Genomic DNA, 21167 nt, shown 5'->3' on the forward strand with positions numbered 1-21167 from the left:
TCCTATTTCATGTTCCCATATACTTTATTAATACCCAGAAACCCAGTGTCGTTGAGTCGATTCCGACTCATAGCGACCCTATAGGACAGAGTAGAACTGCCCCATAGAGTTTCCAAGGAGCGCCTGGCAGATTTGAACTGCCGACCCTTTGGTTAGCAACCGTAGCACTTAACCACTATGCCATCTAATACCTCATTTTTTTTTCACATAACGCAGTAAAATTAATTGCTTACCTTCCTTTATCTCATTAAGCTGTGAGTTTCTGGTGAGGGCTGGTAATATACCTAACATAGGCAATCAATATTATACACTAGTTTATTCATTCATTCATTCAAATAGGCAAAGGGAAGTCTCTTGTTACTTTCCTAAACTCTTGCTATGCTTTTTCTCTATTTTAAGCAGAAAACAAGTATCTGATAGTGAAAGTTCTTTGAATAAGCACAAGTCTTCTGAACAGTTATAAAACTCAGGAAGGGAATCAAATAGTGCCTGCAAGACAGACCTCAACAGCTTTATTTACTTAACTATCATAACTGAATATTTAATTTAACATATTCAAACACTTAAAGTTCTCACTGGTGAACTTGCAAATAACTACTTAAAAGGGTGTGTGTGGTGGGAGGAATGACTATAAAAATGTCAAGTTAGGAAAGCATTGATCTGTTTCTCTGGGTTTAATTGTTGCCCTATGTAACTCCATGGGAATTCTCACAGTGAGTTACATAGGCTGTGAATCAGGCCCAGATGTGTTCCCTGCATCTTCTCAGCTTGGTTTCCAATAAACTTTTTATGGTGCCTCTTCCCTACCCTTCTGGAATAGTCACAGGTAAATAAGTTCCATTCTACATTTAAATGCCTCAAAAAAAACTTACCTACAATATAAATCAAGTCTACTGTTTTGTGGTTTAAAAGAGGATGAATTGGAGGGAAAACTGATGATAATTTCAAATTTCTACAAAAAGCTAGCAAAGCTGCATTTAAGTATGCAAATCCATCAAAGAAGCATTTTTAAGAGAAACAAAGCACTGAATGACTTTGAAAGATGTGACATTTCTATCTTCACTTTCTTTGTCGTAATCACAGCCAAAGGCGGCAAAATTACTTAGGATTTTATATAGTTAGGCTACCTTTACTTTTCATATTAAAATTGTTATCAAGAGTTTGTCATTTTCCCAACTCTGCAAATATTTATTATATTGAACAATATGAGTTTTGAAAACAGACCATTAACTATAAACATTACGGAAGATTAAAAAAATGTAATCCAGTCATCCATCTTTTTTTCACCATTAACACTTCTATTTTTACAAATCGAACATACACAGTTATTACTCAGAAATTCCACCAAAAAATCAACACTACACATACTGCCTTTTCATTCCCCCAGTCCCTTAATTGAATTATAGGAATTAAATCATTCTCATTCAATAGTGTGTCCCGCTGCTTTTTCCCTCAACCTTAAATATCTAGAAATCTATTTCTTGTTTCCTTTTGATACTTCTCCACCTCTGTGATTTTTTTTTAAAACTATTTGCTTTACTTGTTAAGGATAAGTAGTACACAAAGAAGATAAGTATAAAATTTAAAGTTTTCATGGAAATATTTCTCCAGCACACCTGCGTGAGTATGTGTGTGAGTGTGCGTGAATTTTTCCCTGCCACCTGGAAAAATTTAGTGAATCTCAAGCATTGTCAATGTAGTGGATACCATTATCATTTTATAAAAATACCACAATGCAATTATTAATAAATAACTAGTAACATAGTTTTGATACTGGTGCCTCCAAGTTAAAATTTATATATATATATATATATATATATATATATATATATATATATATATAAAACGTCCTTTTCTTTGCTTTAACGACATGAATGAATCTCCAGTGAGAATGAGCCTTCTCTTTATGACACTTTCCCTAGATTGCAAATGTCTCTTGGATAAATCTAAGTCCTGTGGCTAAACATCTTAAATCAGACTTTAACATAAGCACCAAAATTTACAAATGTTCTTTTCTCCATGTCCCCACAGCCTCCTCATCACCCCAAGGCACATGAGGAATAAATTTAATTATTTAATTTGACAAATTGAATTACCCCACTGGAAATTTGCTATGACACTGTCCTCAGGCGCCCTGTCTGCGAAGACACCACATATCGGTGAAAAGTTTTCAAATGAGGTTTTTCTCTGGTATTTACACCAAATAATTTTCCTTGGACAAGGTCCAATATGAACTCAGCTTGCTCTGAATTCAGAGCAAGATTAATTTAGTTAATTTTGCAACAGAAATTCAATACAATGGCACAATTTATAGTGGGTGACTGGGTGATCAGAATGATATGTTCTTTAAAGTTAAAAATAAATTGTAGTCAGGGAGAGTGTTTTGATTGTGTTGTTTATCTATGACAGCTCTTCAGATAAAAGATTCCTCCTTTGGGGGACAGATTGAATACTAAATGAACCCACTCAGGAATAATTTAATATTTACAACTACAATTATTGACTATCATTTAAATTCAGAAATTGCATCAACTATCTTCCCAAAATTGTAGGTAGAACATCATGCTAACATTTTCTTGACTTTGTTGTTGTTAGGTGCTGCCTAGTCACCAAAACATACCAACCCTATGTACATCAGAACAAAATACTGCCAAGTCCTGTGCCATCCTCACAATCTTTGTTATACTTGGGCTCATTTTTGCAGCAGCCACTGTGTCAATCCATCTTATTGAGGTTCTTGCTCTGTTTCTTTGATCCTCTGCATTAACCAGGATGATGATTTCTCCAGGCACTGGTCCCTACTGTTCACGTGTCCAAAGTATGAAACGAAGTATCACAATCCTTGCTTCTAATGAGCATTCTGGCTGTACTTCTTCCAAGACAGATTTGTTCATCTTCTGGCAGTCCATGGTACACTCAACATTCTTCAGCAACACCATAATTCAAAGGCTTCAATTTTTCTTCCGTCTTCCATATTCATTGTCCAGCTTTCACACGCATATGAGAAGACTGAAAACACCATGGCTTGGGTCAGGCATACCTTACTCCTTAAAGTGACCCCTTTGCTTTTGAACACTTTAAACAGGTCTTTTGCAAGCATTGATTTGCCCAATGCAGTTGATTTCTTGACTGCTGCTTCCATGGCTGTTGGTTGTGGGCTGAAGTAAAATAAAATCCTTGACAACTTCAATCTTTTCTCTGTTCATCATGATTTTGCTTATTGGTCCAGTCGTAAGGATTTTTGTTTTCTTTATGTTGAGGTGTAATCTATACTGATGGCTGTAGTCTGTGATCTTAAAATCCTCTTCACTTTCAGCACGCAAGATTGTGTCATCCCACATATTGCAAGTAGTTAATGAGTCTTCCTTCAATCCTGATGTTGAGCTCTTCTTCATACAGTTCAGGTTCTCTGATTATTTGCTCAGCATACAGATTGAATAAGTACGATGAAAGGATACAATCCTGAAACACACCTTTCTTGACCTTAAACCAGCAGTATCCCTTTGTTCTGTTAGAACAACTTCTACTTGGTCTATATGCACTTTCCTCATGGACACGTTTAAGTTTTCTGGGATTCCCATTCTTCTCCATGTTATCAATAATTTGGTATGATCCACACAGTCGAATGCTTTGCGTAGTCAATAAAACACAGGTAAACATCTTTCTGGTATTCTCTTTCAGCCAAGATCCATCTGACATTGGCAATAATCTACCTTGTTCCATGTCCTCTTCTGAATCTGGCTTGAATTTCTGGCAGTACCCTGTACTGCTGCAGCCACTTTTGAATGATCTTGAGCAAAATTTTAACTAGTGTGTGATATTAATGATATTATTAGATAATTTCCACATTCTGTTGGGTCACCTTTCTTTAGAATGGGTACAAATATGTATCTCTTCCAGTCAGTTGACCAGGTAGCTATCTTCCGAATTTCTTGGTGTAGACAAGCGAGCACTTCTAGTGTTGTATCCATTTGTTGAAACATCTCAGCCCATATTCTGTCAATTCCTGGGGCATCGTTTTTCGCCAGCGCCTTCAGTGCAGCTTGGACTTCTCCCTTCAGTACCTTCAGTTCTTGATCATATGCTATCACCTGAAATGGTTAAATGTCAACCAATTCTTTTTGGTACAGTGACTCTGTGCATTCCTTCCATCTGCTTTTGATGCTTCCTGCATCATTTAATATTTTCCCCATAGAACCCTTCAATATTGCAACTAGAGGCTTGAATTTTTCCTTCAGCTCTTTCAGCTTTAGAAATGCCAAACGTGTTCTTTCCTTTTGGTTCTCTGCCTCCAGGCCTTTGCACATTTCATTACAGTGCTTTACTTTGTCTTCTTAAGCCACCATTTGAAATCTTCTGTTCAGCTCTTTTACTTCATCATTTCTTCCTTTCCCTTTAGCTTCTCTACATTCAACAGCAAGTTTCACAGTTTCTTCTGACACCCATTTTGGCCTTTCCTTTCTTTCCTGTCTTTTGAAATGACCTCTTGCTTTCTCATCCTCAAAAGCCAAAATATGACCTTGATTATATCCCACCTGAATTTAGAGATCATCTCAAGAATAGATTTGACACGTTGAACACTACTGACCAAAGACCAAACGAGCTGTGGAATGACATCAAGGATATCATACATGAAGAAAGCAAAAGGTCATTGAAAAGACAGGAAAGAAAGAAAAGACCAAGATGTATGTCAGAAGAGACTCTGAAACTTGCCCTCAAACATCGAGCAACTAAAGCAAAAGGAAGAAGTGATGAAGTAAAAGAAGTGAACAGAATATTTCAAAAGGTGGCTCGAGAAGAAAAAGTATTATAATGATATGTGCAAAGAGCCAGAGATAGAAAACCAAAAGGGAAGAACACAATCAGTGTTTCTCATGCTGAAAGAACAGAAGAAAATATTCAAGCCTCAAGTTGCAACAGTGAAGGGTTCTATGGGCAAAATACTAAACAATACAGGAAGCATCAAAACAAGGTGGAAGGAATAACAGAATCATTGTACCAGAAAGAATTAGTCGACTTTTAACCATTTCAGGAGGTAGCATATGCTGAGGAACCAATGGTACTGAAGGAAGACGTCCAAGCTGCACTGAAGGCAATGGCAAAAAATAAGACTCCAGGAATTGATGAAATATCAATTGAAATGTTTCAACAAATGGATGCAGCCCTGGAAGTGCTCACCCGTCTATGACAAGAAATATGAAATACAGCTTCCTGGTCAACCGACTGGAAAAGATCCATATTTATGCCTATTCCCAAGAAGGATGATTCCACCAAATATAGAAAGCATCGAACAATATCATTAATATCACATGCAAGCAAAATTTTGTTGAAGATCATTCAAAACCGGCTGCAGCAGTATATCGACAGGAAACTGCCAGAAATTCAGGCTGGGTTCAGAATAGGGCATGGAACCAAGAATGTCATTGCTGATGTCAGATGGATCCTGGCTGAAAGCAGAGAATATCAGAAGGATATTTACCTATGTTTTATTGACTATGCAAAGGCATTCGACTGTGGATCATAACAAATTATGGATAACATTGCAAAGAATGTGAATTCCAGAACACTTAATCGTGCTCATGAGGAATCTGTACATAGACCAAGAGGCAGTTGTTTGGACAGAACAGGGAGATACTGAGTAGTTTAAAGTCAGGAAAGGTGTGCATCAGCTGTGTATCCTTTCAAAGTACGTATTCAATCTGTATGTTGAGCAAAAAATTCCAGAATGCGGACTATATGAAGAAGGATGGGGCATCAGGATTGGAGGAAGGCTCATTAACAACCTGCATATGCAGATGACACAACCTTGCTTGCTGAAAGTAAAGAGAAGTTGAAGCACTTATTGATGAAGATAAAAGACTACAGCCTTCAGTGTGAATTACACCTCAACATGAAGAAAACAAAAATCCTCACAACTGGACCAATAAGCAACATCATGATAAACAGAGAAAAAATTGAAGTTGTAAAGAATTTCATTTTACTTGGATCCACAATCAACACCCATGGAAGCAGCAGTCGAGAAATCAAAAGACGCATTGCACTGGGCAAATCTACTCCAAAGGACCTCTTTAAAGTGTTGAAAAGCAAAGATGTCACCTTGAAGACTAAAGTGCGCCTGACCCAAGCCATGGTATTTTCAATCGCATCATACGCATGTGAAAGCTGGACAATGAATAAGGAAGACCTAAGAAGAATTGACGCCTTTGAATTGTGGTGTTGGCGAAGAACATTGAATATACCATGGACTGCCAAAAGAACGAACAAATCTGTCTTGGAAGAAATACAACCAGAATGCTCCTTAGAGACAAGGATGGCGAGACTGCGTCTTACATATTTTGGACATGTTGTCAGGAGGGATCAGTCCCTGGAGAAGGACATGATGCTTGATAGAATACAGGGTCAGTGGAAAAGAGGAAGACCCTCAACGAAGTGGATTGACATAGTGGCTGTAATAATGAGCTCAAGCACAACAACAATTGTAAGGATGGTGCAGGACCAGGCAGTGTTTGATTCTGTTGTGCATAGGGTCGCTATGAGTTGGAACCAACTCTATGGCACCTAAGAACAAAGAACAGCAACTTGCTTTCTTCATGTAAAATGTCCTTGATGTCATTCCACAACTCATCTGGTCTTCAGTCATTTGTGTTCAGTGCATCAAATCTATTCTTCAGATGGTCTCTAAATTAGGCCGTATTTTGCCTCTCATAGGCTTGTTCTAATTTTCTTCAGCTTCAGCTTGAACTTGTATATGAGCAATTGATGGTCTATTCCACAGCTGGCCCCTGTCCTTGTTCTAACTGATGATATTGAGCTTTTCCATTGTCTCTTTTCACAGACGTAGTCGGTTTGATTCCTGTGTATTCCATCAGGAGAGGTCCACGTGTATACCCACCTTTTATGTAGTTGAAAAAAGACATTTGCAATGAAGGTCATTGATCTTGCAAAACTCTATCATGCAATCTCCAGTGTCATTTCTATCACCAAGCCATATTTTCCAACTACGAATCCTTCTTTGTTTTCAACTTTCACATTCCAATCACCAGTAATTATCAATGCATCTTGATTGCATATTTGATCAATTTCAGACTGCAAAAGCTGGTAAAAATCTCCAATTTCTTCATTTTTGGCCTTAGTGGTTGGTGCATAAATTTGAACAATAGTCATATTAACTGGTCTTCCTTGTAGGCTTATGGTTATTATCCTATCGCTGACAGCGTTGTACTTCAGTATAGATCTTGAAATGTTCTTTTGAAGATGAACTTGACACCATTCCTCTTTAATTTGTCATTCCTGGCATAGTAGACCATATGATTGTCTGATTCAAAATGGCCAATGTCAGTCCATTTCAGCTCACTAAAAAAAAACTAATGCCTAGGATATCAATCTTTATGCTTTCCTTTTCATTTTTTAAAATTCCAGTTTTCCTATATTCATAATTTGTACTTCCCACATTCCAATTATTAATGGATGTTTGCAGCTGTTTCTTCTTATTTTGAGGCATGCCACATCAGCAGATGAAGGTTCTGAAAGATTGACCCCACCTCCATCATTAAGGTCAACTTTACTTTGAGGGGAAACCCTGGTGGCATGGTGGTTAAGTGCTACAGCTGCTAACCAAGAGGTCAGCAGTTCAAATCTGCCAGGCACTCCGCTCCTTGGAAACTCTATGGGGCAGTTCTACTCTGTCCTGTAGGGTCTCGATGGCAGTGGGTTGGGTCTATTTTGAGGAGGCAGCTCTTCCCCAATAGTATTTTGAGTGCCTTCCAACCCGAGGGACTCATCTTCTGGCACTGTAGCAGACAATGTTCTGCAGCTACTCAAAAGATTTTCACTGGCTAATTTTTTCAGAAAAAGACTGCCAGGTCCCTCTTCCTAGTCTGTCTTAGTCTGGAAGTTCCACTGAAATGTGTCCACCAAGGGTGACCCTGCTGGTATTTGTGATACTGGTGGCAAAGCTTTCAGTAATGCAACACAGAAGCCACCATAGTATGACAAACTGACAGACATCTGATGGACTTTGGAAGACCTAAAACTAACCTTACTTTAGTGACTGAGATATTTTTCAGTCAAAAATCATCAATTTCTTAGCGTAGAACAATTCTAAATGAAAATCCATGATGCACTACAAAATACTTCTAGTTTTTGATTCAACTTTATAGCCCTGGCTGTTTCTCTCAAATTATTTTGAAAACCAGTGAAACATTGCTTCCTATGAAATTCATCATAATCTAGAATCTTCAAAATATCAAAGGAAAAATAAATCTGAATAACTAAGTCAACTGTTCTATTGCTTTGTCCTGACATAAAATTTGGAATGTTGAGGGAGTCCAAGGATTTCACAAAATTGTGGGTAACTTTTTTTTCTCTTTTCAGAGAAAACTAATTTAGTCAAAATTCAGAGAAAACTAATTTAATCAAAAATTTTTACATATAATTGCTTGGCAAAGAAGAATATGTCATGCAAATAGAAAATCAGGGGGTTTTATACTAGGTCTTACAGATTTTCTGTGAACCAGGTGTTAGTGATGTGAGAACTTATAATTCTCAGGGGGAGAGATGGGATGGGATCAACTATGACAAATAATGAAGCATACTTATCAGGGGCATAATGTCCGCCAATTAGCAAGTTCAGCAAATTTCCCATGTTGACATTTCCTATATTGATGTTATGAAACCTCTAAAATTATTTTGTTTAACCTGGAAAAGCAATACATTTTGCTTTGCATCATGTTTTGTTTCTAAGTTTAACCCTTAATAAAAAAAAAAAACCCAGTGCCGTCGAACCCTTAATAGTTTTCTCTACAGTATTCAACAGGAATCCCTGGGTGGTACAAAAAAGTGTTCAACCACTAGCCAAAGGTTGGCAGTTCGAAGCCACCCAGAGATGCCTTGGGAGACAGGCCTGGCAATCTGTTTCTAAAAAGTCACAACTTTGAAAACCCTATGGTCACAATGAGTCAGAATCAACACGATGGTAACTAACAACAGTAGTATTGAACACAATAGTAATACTGGAGAAGAGTCTGTTAATATATCAACTAACGTGCTTTCTCCTCAGTAATTCTTTCTTCAACCGTGCCCCTTCCCGATGCAAAGACTTTGAGATGTATAATGCCTTAGAGAAGGGTTAAAACTTTGGAGAAAAGAACAGAAGAGTCAAATCCATGGCTTTGGAGTTTCAAAGGCTGAGATCCAGACATAGGACAAAAAGATCTGGAATGATACGTACTTTCAGTTAGAACTAAAAAAAAAAAATTTTTTTTTTTTTTTTCTGGACTAGATGAAGTTTTCCACCAGGAGAGAGAGAAGAGGAGCATGCAAGAGGAAACAATGGAGTTTGAGCTGCTCTGGATTTCTGAGCAAGAGAGGGATTGATAAGGCTGAAGCCTCCATTGGATCTAAGAAGGGAGAGGCATGGTAGGTGGAAGTCAGGGAGGCAGCAATTCTCACAGAGTGTTTTCAGGCCCCAATTTGGCTCAGGGACACTAGAATAAAAATGGCTTTGCGGAATGTTTGGGCAAAAGAGACCTAAGGCAGCTTCAGAAATTTCCTACAATGGACCTACCCAGAGAGGCTCAGGAGAACAGAGAAATATGATCTCTGCCTGAAGAGAGATTCAAAAGTAGTTAAGGGTGTGAAAGCTGTGGGTAACTGAAAGAATGAAGACCATTAAGGGATTTAAACGAGATCTAAGTAGATCGACAATCAGAAAGCTGAGGAAATGTGGGCGTCTCAGTGAATGCCAGAAAAAAGAAATGATGACCACCATGTCTTGGCAGCATGTAAGCCTCCCGATAAGTAGTTCAACCCTGGAGGTGCTGTGGAGATCCTGAATGGGCTGAATTCTCCAGTGAAACACATCTGGCACCAAGGGTTTTGGGTAAGACATTGTGAATCTGTAGTATTAATCCAGTATTAAAGATGATGAAAGAATGTCACATCCAGATTTGGATTTAGTTATTTCTGATTCCAAAATCTGAGCCAATAGCTTTTATTAGAGTAATGGTGAATCACTTACATATTATTCAATAAATGGTGTGATGACAACTGTCTCATCATTTTGAAAAGAAAATGACTCTTTATGCCAAAATAAATTCCAGATGATCAAAGATTTTAAATTACAAAATGAAACCATGAAAGTATTAAAAGAAAACATAGGGAAATATGTCTTTAATTTTGTAATGTGAAGGGCCTTCCTAAACGTGGCACAAAACCCAGAAGCAATTAAGGAAAATGCCAAAAATATATAAAGTTAAAATATCAATGGCAAAAAGAAAGAGAAAAATTCTGTGTCATATTGTGATAGCCAAATGATCAGTTTGGAAAGATTAGCAAGAAAAATATTTTTACAAAAACTAATAGGAAACTGAGCAACTGATATGAATAGGCAATTCACAGAAATATAAATAAAATGGCCAATAATCTGCAAAAAGATTTTCAATTTGGCTCCTGATTAAAGAAATGCAAATCCGATATAATTTTTACTTATTAGATTGGCAAAGTTTTTAAAGTTTAGTAATATCAAGTGTTCATGAACCTATAAAGAAGCAGGTTATGAGAAAACCAACACTTCTGGTAGTTTTAATTGGTATAAACTTTTCTGAGTGCTAGTTACTAAAAACGATCAAAATCAAAAATGAATATATATCATTTGACTCAGGATTTTGATTCAGGATTTGACTACTAGAAGGTGACCCTACTGAAAAATAATGTTTTCATACTTTCAAACGTTCTTTAAGAAATTATTTATAATAAGAATAAGCAGAAAAATAATCCAAATTTATCAATAAGTTTATGGTAAATATACTGTGAGGTCCCTGGGTGGTGCAAAAGTTTTGCACTTAGACTGCTAATCTAAAGGTTGATTGTTCAAACCCACCCATCGACACCGTGAAAAAAAGTCCTGGCCATCTGCTTCCATCAAGGTTGTTGTCGTTAGTTGCTGTCAAGTCAGTTTCAACTCATGGCAATCCTATGTGTACAGAGAAGAAGTGCTTCATAGGGTTTTTAAGGCTGTTACCTTTTAGAAGCAGATTCCCAAGCCTGTCTCCCAAGGCACCCCTGGGTGGGTTTAAACTGCTAATGTCTCAGCTAGTATTTGTGCCACTCTAGGACTCCTTCCATAAAGACTACAGCCAAGAAAACCTTATGTAGTAGTTCTACTCTGTAACCATGAGTTGGAATCAACTAGTCAGCAGTGAATAAATATATTGTAACTTAAAAAATTACATAGGTCTCTATGGATTTGTATAGGAGGCCCCTAAGACTTTTGATTAAGTGAAAAAGCAAAGTATGGAGCAGTACTTAATACAATTCCATTTGTGAAGACATTGAAATGTGTGTGTGTGTGTGTAATCTGTGCATGTAGATGTGATTATATTTTTTCTACAAAAATATATAAAAACTTAACCTAAAACACAACGAAATTAAACATGTTTTAGGTTAAGTTTTTACATATTTTTGTAAAAACTTAACCTAAAACACAATAAAATTAAACATTTGGAAACCCTGGTGGTGTAGTGGTTAAGGGCTACGTTTGCTAACCAAAGGGTCAGCAGTTCGAATCCACCAGGCGCTCCTTGGAAATTCTATGGGGCAGTCCCACCCTGTCCTATAGTGTCGCTATGAGTCGAAATCAACTCGACGGCATTGGGTTTTTATATATATATACATATGAATCTATCTAAGTGTTTACCTATAAGAAGGGGCAGCCTAAAAAAGGGAGAGTTTTAGCTCTCATATTCTAACTCTCTATTTAACTTTTGTACATGCATTACTTTTATTTTCATTTTTTTAAATAATCTTTTTTGTGTGAAAATTCAAAGACACTGGATTTGTTTTGTTCTTGTTTAAAATTAAAAACCACATTTCAGTAAGTAGGATGCACCTCTAGAGACTCAGAAGGCTGCAGCTGCCAGCAAAGAGAGAATTTTGTCAGGCTTAACATCTGTCCAAATTACTGGTCTTGTTATTACAAATATACCTGGCTTCATTTTCACGTCCCGAATGACTTATGCGAAAATGAACTCAAAACTAACTAAAAATCAGTGATCTGAAGGTGTTCACCACTTACACTTAGTCCCTAGTTGAGTTAATAGGTGAAAAACTGTCTGCACGTGTTTCTAAGCCGTTTCCTAGTGTATTGGCGAAAGGGATATGGAGAATAACAAGAGAATAACACGACACCTGCTTTTAGGCAGGCAAATATATCATCATATGTAATCTTCCCTCCAAGGTCATGAGGCTAAATCCCACCAGCTATCAAGCCTCAGCTCAGAAGCCACTTTCTCAAAAAGGCCTTCCCCACCTACCTATCTGAGGTGGCCATCCACCACACCCTTCTTGTTCTCTACCTTAGTTGCCTGTTAATTTCCTTCTTGGCTCTTACCATGAATTGCAGTTATTTTCATTTATTTCTCTGTGAAACTGGTTTTTTTCTGTCTTCCTCACTGGAACATAGGTTCCATGGGAGCAGGACAAAGGCTGACTTGTCTATCGCTACATTCCTAATGCCCATCTAGTATAGTCCTGGCACATCAATAAAATTCAAAAACTGCTTGCTATATAAATAAATAAGTGTAATAATTAGATGTATGTGTGTGTGTAAAGAGAGGAGAGAGACTATAAATATAATATTAACAATAGAATTATTTGGTGCATGCCATGTGTACTATTAAGGAGCCCTGGCAGAACAGTGGTTGAGGGCTTGGCTGCTACCAAAAGGTCAGTGGTTCAAACCCACCAACTGGTCCCTGGGACCAAGATGTGACAATATGCTTCCATAAAGATTATAGCCTTGGGGTAGCTCTACTCTGTTGCATGTATGTCATACTTAAAACAATTGTATGAGGTAAATCATATTATTATCCCCGTTTTACAGATGAAAAAACTGAGGCATAAAACTGGTTAAGTAACTTGGCCAAAGTCACACACATAAATTATATCTATATATAATTTATGTTTATGTGTATAGTATATAGTAGAGATTTGCTCTTTTAATTTTAGCTTCAAGGTTAAAACAAAAGTAGAAAGACATGAGAACTCTACTTCCAGAAACCACCAAAAGAATCATCAAATTAAAACACTTAATTCTATTCCTCCTTTGACATGGAAGGAGGGAGAACATTTCTCACAAATAATGAGAGAGAGTTTCCTTCTGCCTCTATCTTTGATTTTTCCACATTTGGAAACGTATATCCATTCTTTCCAGAAACCCTGCAAGTAGCTTCACGTGCCCCACCCTGTGCACAGTTCTGTATAACTCAGAGGACTCCAGGCAAGCCAAAAGCAGTCCGTGATCCATTCTATTGCATGCAGAATAAAATTGCCACTTCAGTATTTCTATCTGGCCATGTGGTTATGTAGTGTCATCATTATCAGCACAAGCAACAAAAATAATTCTGAAGCATAGTGCCTGGTGTTTGGAAGACAGCACGAAAACAGGTTCCCTTTAAGGATTTTACAATAAAAGAAGATAGCATGGATGATAATACAAAAACAATGGACATTTTCTATGAAAGCTCAATGAGAATGGATTTAAACAAAAGGATTTAAGCAAAAGAGAGATTAATTTACCTTGACAAAAAATATCCTACAATTAATTGCCAAATTCTTGTTCCTAACGTAAGTCTTTCTTTTGGAGCAAGACTCTGTAAACTCATATGCACCCTAAAACAGACTCAAAAATTATAACCCCACCCAAAAACCCAGTGGCTTCATTCACATCAGCCAGGAAAATCTTGCTCCCAATCCCCATTTCAAAACAATAGCTATTAACAAGGCTCTCTGAGCTCAGTTTTTCTATCAAGCGTATTGATGGATTTGAAACAACCAGAGAAACAAACTTTAAGCAGGGTAAATGAACTACTGTTAAAACTTCCTAATACTAGTGAGTAGAACATCATTACAATTCAATCAAAATCACTTTAGGCCAATGATTCTCAACTGGTGACAATTTTATCCTCAGAGAATATTTGGCAAGATCTGGAGACATTTTTAATTGTCATGACTTTCAGGGAGGAGTACTACTGGCATCTAGTAGCAAAGGGCAGGGATGTTGCTAAACATCCTACAATGCCCAGGACAGCCCCACAACAAAGAATTATCCCATCCAAAATGTCAGCTATGCCTCCATTGTGAAAAACCTTGTAGAGCTTTACATCTGCAAATTAAATCCTAGCTCCAAGAAATATTAGTTTTGTAATCCTGTGCAGGGTCGTTTGCTCAGAAAATATTTGGAGGGCTCTAAATATGTTCCAGGTACTGTTCTAGGAACTAGGCATACAGTAGTAGACAAAACTGATGAAATCCCTGCCCTCATTGAGATTAAATTCTCCTGGGTTATGCAGACAAATTGGCAGATAAACAAATCACAGTATATTTCACATTTCAGGGTCCTCAGAGAGAAAACTCCTATACGGAGTTTTGCATATAGGAAGTTTTGAGACATGCTCTCAGAATCAATACCTATGGAATGTTACCGAATGAAGTGAATGTGGCAGGACTGGGCAAAGAGAGAAGATGAGTTGTGATGCAGTCTTAACTAGAACCACAGAAAATCCCTTGGGGAGCTCTGGAACTAAGATGGTTCTTCAGAGTTGTCCTTAGGGAAGCAAAGGAGCCAGACCCTTGTACACCCACATCAACCAGCCATTAGATGTGGGCCACCTCCAGAGAGGGGAAATGAACTTGGATAAGGCAGCTCTGTTAGTCAAGGGTTATCTCAGAGGAGGGTTCAGCTGAGAGCAGTCAGTTGCCAACACCACCAGCAGCTGAGGGAATGACAGCTTCAGTTCTGAAGGGGGCGGGGAATCTAGGCAGCACACCACAACAGCCACTACACAAACATTTAGTGATAAATGAAATAACACTGGTTACGAAGATGGAGAATAATAGAAGATGGAGTGAAGTTTTATAAAAAATAGTCAGGAAAGGCCATTCTGATAAGAGCCATCTGAGCAGAGATTTAAAGCAAAGGAGTAAGCCAGGTAGATCTGAGGAGACGGTATACAAGGCAGGAGGAATTACTTTCTCAAAGGCCTTGAGGCAGGAATGAAAATGGTATATTTAAGGAACACCAAGAAAACCACTGTGATTAGAATGGAGTGAGCAAGGAGCAGATTCATAGGAGATAGAACTGGAGACAGGCAGGACGTAGATTATGTAAGACCTTTTGACCATGGTAAGGATTTAGGATGTCTTCCTAAATATGATGGAAAACCAGTAAATGATTTTGAAGACATTAATGATATGATCTGATATAGAGAATGGGTTGCAAGTAAGCAAAAATGGAAGCAGAGACAGGGAGAGTGGAAGTTTAAGTGAAAGACGATGATGACTTGGACCAAGGTAGTAGAAGTGAGTGGGCATTTAAAGACAGAAATGCCGGGATTTAAGTAAGGATTAGATATGAAGCAGTGAGAGAAAGGAAGGGATAAATGATGACTCATGGATTACTGAACAACTGAGCAGATATAGGTGCTATTTACAGATAGGGATAAGTATAGTGGAGGGCAGGTTTGCAGAAAGAAATCAGGAGTTCTGTTTTGCCATGTCAATTTTAAGAAGAATTAGATATTTCTATCAACGATGATTAGATTAGACTACGAGTAACGATCTAAAACAAGAGTAGCTTAAACAAAATAGGATTTTTACTCTCTCTTACATGAGAGTCATGAAGTAGGCAATTATTCCACCTTTTGGTCTGTATTAGCTCTGGAATGTGGTCATCATTTTTCTGGTTAAAGATTGAGCTCTAGTCCAAGCAGCAGTATGGAGGAGAAAGGGGAAAGAATGGATAAAGGGTCTCAGAAGCTGACACAAGATGCTTCCTCTTATATCCTATTGGCCAAAACTTTGTGAAGTAACTACGCCTAACATCAGTGGTAAGGGTGGGAGTGGGTGTACATATAGGTTTTATTCTGGGCTGCCATGTTCCCAACTAAAAATTAAGTCATGATAGAATGTTATTGGAGGACAACTAGCAATCTCTGCTAAAATCCAATGGAGCTGTCAAGTAGACCGTTGAGTATACAAACCTAGAACTCAGGGTAGAAGTCAGAACTGGAGATATAAATTTGGGGGTCATCAGTTTATAGATGGTATATAAATAAATCTGTGGAAATGAATGAGATTACCTCAGAAGTGAGTGCATATAAAGAAGATAAAAAGTTACATAAGCTCTGTGGTAGATTTTATTTTCAAAAGATGGCTGTAGCAGTATTTTCCCTCCCACATGCTCATATGCAATGTGAACTTGATACTTCTCCCATTGAGAGGTGGGGTCTATATGTTTTCTCCTTGAATCTGGGTGGGCTTGGACTCACAGCCAAAATCATGTAGCGTAAGCGATGCAACATAACTTCCAAGGCTAGGTCAGAAAGGAGATGAAGCTTCCTCTTTGTATTTTGGAATGGTTGCACTGCGAGCCATGGACAATCATGCAAGAAGTTCAACCACCCTGAGGCTGCCAATCCACATGAAAAAGCTTTGTGTAAACTGTCAATCCTAGTCTCTGTGTCCTCCCAACCCAGATGCTAGACAAGTAAGTGAATGAGCCTTCAGATGACTATATCCCACAGTCTTTGAGGAATCCCAGAGCCTTTGAGTTATCTGAACTGAGGCCCATGGCACCAGGGAGTAGAAATCAGGCATCTCCCCACACCCTTTTCAAATTCTTGACCTGCAGAATGAGTCCATGAACATAATAAAATGTTTATATATATAGTTTTTTACACCACAATAATAAATGAAAAAATTACAAATTTGGTAACATAAACGGAGTGCTGCTGTAACAAAAATTGAAACATGCAGCTTTGGATTGAGTTTGATTTATATGTGAGGCTGACAGGGCCTTCAGGAGATAGTTAAGGAAAACCTCAGCTTCTACAACTATAATATGAAATAATAAAGCACTGACTCATAGGGTTATTGTGAGGATTAAATTCAATCATGCATTTGAAGATCTTATCTCAGTGCTTAGTCCACAATGAGTGCACAACAAATGCAGGATAATCAGTAGGAGTAGTGGTGAATTTAAAATACTGTTAATGTGGTCACTTTTAGTTATTGAACACAAAACTACATAATTATTAAGCCTATACTGCTTGTAATTGTTAGTTCTCGTAAAGTCGAATCCAACTCACAGTGACCTTATGTACAACAGAAGAAAACACTGCAGGGTCCTGAGCCATCCTCCCAATCGTTTTTATGCTTGAGCCCATTGTTGCAGCCACTGTTGCAATCCACCTCGACCATTCTTCTTCCCTGACCATCTACTCTACCAAGAATAATGTCCTTTCCAGGGACTGGTCCCCACTGATAACATGTCCAAAGTATGTGAGGTGCAGTATCACCATCCTTGCTTCTAAGGAGCATTCTGGCTGTACTTCTTCCAAGAGGGACTTGTTCATTTTTCTATCAGTCCATGATATATTCAATATTCTTTGCCAGCACCATAATTCAAAGGCATCTATTCTTCTTCCGTTTTCCTTAGTCCCATGTATATGAGGTGATTGAAAACACCATGGCTTGGGTCAGGTGAACCTTAATCCTCAAAGTGACATCCTTGCTTTTTAACACTTGAAAGAGGTCTTTTGCAGCAGATCTGCCCAATGCAATGTGCATGGTTTCATTTCTTGACTGCTGCTTCCATAGGTGTTGATTGTGGATCCAAATAAAATGTAATTATTTACAACTTTAGTATTTTCTCCATCTATCATGATGTTGCTTATCAGTCCACTTGTTAGGATTTTTGTTTCCTTAATGTTGAGGGGTAATCCGTACTGAAGGCTATAGTCTTTGATCTTCATCAGTAAGTGCTTCAAGTTTCTTCACTTTAAGCAAGCAAGGCTGCATCATCTGCATATTGCAAAGTTGGTAATGAGTCTTCCTCCAATCTTGATGCCATGTTCTTCATATAGTCCAGCTTCTCGGATTATTTGCTCAGCATACAGATTGAATAAATATGGTGAAAGGATACAACCCTGAGGCGCGTTTCCTTGACTTTAAACCATACAATATCCCCTTCTTCTGTATGAACGACTGCTTCTTGGTCTATGTACAGGTTTCTCATGAGCTCAATTAAGTGTTCTGGTATTTCATTCTTTGCAATGTTACCCATAATTTCTTACAATCCACACAGTCAGATACCTTTGCACAGTCAATAAAATACAGGTAGACATCTTTCTGGTATTCTCTGTTTCAGCCAGGATTCATCTGACATCAGCAATGATATCCCTTGTTCCGCATGCTCTTCTGAATTGAGCTTGAATTTCTGGCAGTTCCTTGTAGATGTACTATTGCAACTGCTTTTGAATGATCTTCACCAAAATTTTACTTGTGTGTGTTATTAATGACATTGCTCTATAATTTCCGCCTTCTGTTGGATCACCTTTCTTTAGAATGGATACAAATACGAATCTCTTCCATTTGTCTTCCAGATTTTTTGGCATAGATGGGAGAGTACCTCCAGTGCTGCATTCATTTGTTGAAACATCTCCATTTGTATTCCATCAATTCCTGGAGCCTTGTTTTTCGCCAACGCCTTCAGTGCCGCTTGGATTTCTTCCTTCAGTACCATCGGTTCTTAATCATATGCCACCTCCTAAAATGGATGAATGTCAACCAATTCTTTTTGGTACAGTGACTCTGTGTATTCCTTCCATCTGCTTTTGATGTTTACTGCATTGTTTAATATTTTCCCCATAGAATCCTTCAATGTTGCAACTCAGGGCTTGACTTTTTTTTTTTTTTTCAGTCCTTTCAGCTTGAGAAAAGCCAAATGTGTTCTTCCCTTTTGTTTTTCTATCTCCAGGTCTTTGCACATTTCATTATAATGTTTTATTTGTCTTTTCGAGCTACACTTGAAGTCTTTCTGCTCATCTCTTTTACTTCATTATTTCATCCTTTCAGTTTAGCTACTCTATGTTCAAGACCAAGTTTCAGAGTCTCTTCTAATATCCATTTTCATCTTTTCTTTCTTTCCTGTCTTTTAACAATCTCTTGCTTTCTTCATGTATAATGTCCTTGACATCATTCCAGAATTCGTCTGGTCTTTGGTAATTAGTGTTCAATGCATTAAATCATTCTTCAGACAGTCTTTAAATTCAAGTGGGATATACTCAAGGTCATACTTTGGCTCTCATGGACCCAGAAACCCAGTGCCGTCGAGTCGATTCGGACTCATAGCAACCCTATAGGACTTGTTCTAATTTTCTTCAGCTTCGACTTGAACTTGCATATGAGCAATTGATGGTCTGTTCCAGAGTTGGCCCCTGGCCTTGTTCTGACTGATGATGTTGAGCTTTTCAATTGTCTCTTTCCACAGATGTTTTAATTTGATTCATGTGTATTCCTTCTGGTAAGGTATACTTGTATAGTGACTGTTCATATTGTTGAAAAAAGGTATTTGCAATGAAGAAGTCGTTGGTCTTGCAAAATTCTATCATGCACTCTCCTGCACTGTTTCTATCACCAAGGCCATTATTTTCCAACTACCAATCTTTCTTCTTTGTTTCTAACTTTCGTATTCCATTCACCAGTAATTATCAATGCATCTTGATTGCATGTTTGATCTATTTCAGGTTCCAGGAGTTGGCAAAAAATCTTCAATTTCTTCATCTTTGGCCTTAGTGTTTGGTGAGTAAATCTGAATAATATTCATATTAACTGGTCTTCCAAACCTTCTTATTTCATTTGAAGTATGTTCTGGCAGAATGGAAGACTGTCAAACCAAGAAGAAAGAATAGAAGGTAAAGAAAGGGGTAAATACACACTCCAATAGCCAACTGAAGTTGTCAAGGATTTTATTCTTCTTGTATCAACAATCAAAGCCCATGGAAGCAAGAGCCAAGACATCAAAAAATGGATATATTGCATAGGGGAAATCTGCTGCAAAAGACCTCTTCAAAGCATTAAAAAAACAAAGATGTCACTTTGATGACTAAGTTGTGCCTGACCCAAGCCATGATATTTTCAATCACCTCATACGCTTGTGAAAAGTGGAAAATGAAAAATGAAGACCAAAGAAGAACTAATACATTCAAATTGTGGTGTTGGCAAAAAGTATTGAATATACCATGACGGACTGCCAGAAGAAGGAACAAATATGTCTTCGAAGAAGTACAGCTGGAACGGTCCTTAGAAACAAGACTTTGTCTCACTTACTTTGCATATGTCATCAGGAGGAACCAATTGTTGGAGAAAGACATCATACTTGGTAAAGCTGAGGGTCAGCAAAAGAGAAGGAGACCTCAATGAGATGGATTGACACAGTGGCTGCAACAATGGGCTCAAACATAGCAACGATTGTGAGGATGATGCAGGACTGAGTAATGTTTCATCTCTTATACAGAAGATCACTATGGTTTGGAGCAGACTCAACAGTACCTAACAACAACTGCCAATAAAAATTCAGAACTCCTCAAATTATGCTTGATGTTTTGTCATTGGTTTGTTTAACCAGTGAAGAGGACAGGCATTTTCACTGGCTGGCAATGTGTGTGAATTCTAGCACTGCAGCCAGTGGGCAGAGGAGAAGCTGGGTCCAGTGTGATAGACCCTTAGATTCTGCATTCAGCTCTCACCCTACGTAGTGACCAGCCTCATCATCACTGGGAGGAAACCAAGGCAATTTTCTTTTTCCTCTAGATATTCTTATGTAATTATTCTTAAGTAATTAGGAAATAATACTTTCTAAATGAGCTGTTAGAAATACCATAAAAAGTGAGTTTCCCTTGCTGAGTGATGGGGCGAATTCAGTGGTAAGACAGACGGTGTGTCTGACATTGACCTGAGTATTGAACTTCCTTCTTGCCCACAATGTTCTCCACAGTACACACACACACACACACACACACACACAAATTTACCCTAATGCATCTATGAGAAAAACACATTCACTGTCAATGCTGTTTTTCTGACACCTAGCTGTCTCCATCATTCCCTTGCATCTCAAATTATAAAGTTCCAGCTGTGGAGACATGGTTCATCTGTGTATGTACATTTGTATATCACTTAGCTGTTGAAGACTTTCAGAACAATCTTTTGGATGCACAGGAGATCTTTAAGTCTTTAAAATAACTTAATATTCTTGGATGTTTTTTGTTATTATAAGCATATTTGTCCACAATGCTACTAAGCAATAAGTGAGAAATAAATATAATGTA

This window comes from Loxodonta africana, chromosome 5 (genome assembly GCF_030014295.1).
Source record: "Loxodonta africana isolate mLoxAfr1 chromosome 5, mLoxAfr1.hap2, whole genome shotgun sequence".
Lineage (NCBI taxonomy): Eukaryota > Metazoa > Chordata > Mammalia > Proboscidea > Elephantidae > Loxodonta > Loxodonta africana.